Source organism: Aythya marila, assembly GCF_965140915.1.
Source record: "Aythya marila genome assembly, contig: HAP1_HAP1_SCAFFOLD_153, whole genome shotgun sequence".
NCBI lineage: Eukaryota > Metazoa > Chordata > Aves > Anseriformes > Anatidae > Aythya > Aythya marila.
In genome coordinates, this window is record NW_028137334.1 from 3,000,506 (window position 1) to 3,000,812 (window position 307).

Genomic DNA, 307 nt, shown 5'->3' on the forward strand with positions numbered 1-307 from the left:
GCTTATAAAATTTCAATGACATTATGGCTGGAGATCTGTGCTCGATGAGAAAGGAGACCAGGGGATTGCTAAGGGGAAGGTGTCTGCACTGCAGGGATGTCAGGGAAGTGCCCAAATCCCCCCTCCCATCTTGCTGCTGGGAGCAGCTCCCTCCCACCCTCTGACCATGGCTGTGCTGATTGCAGCTGTCCCTGCCTGCAGCTGGGTCTCTGTCCCCACGCCTCCTGCCTGCAGCTCACAGCCCCCATCCCACCACTGGGTGCTCAGCTCTGCCCTGCAGACACCTCCTGGCAGCAGGGCTCTGCCC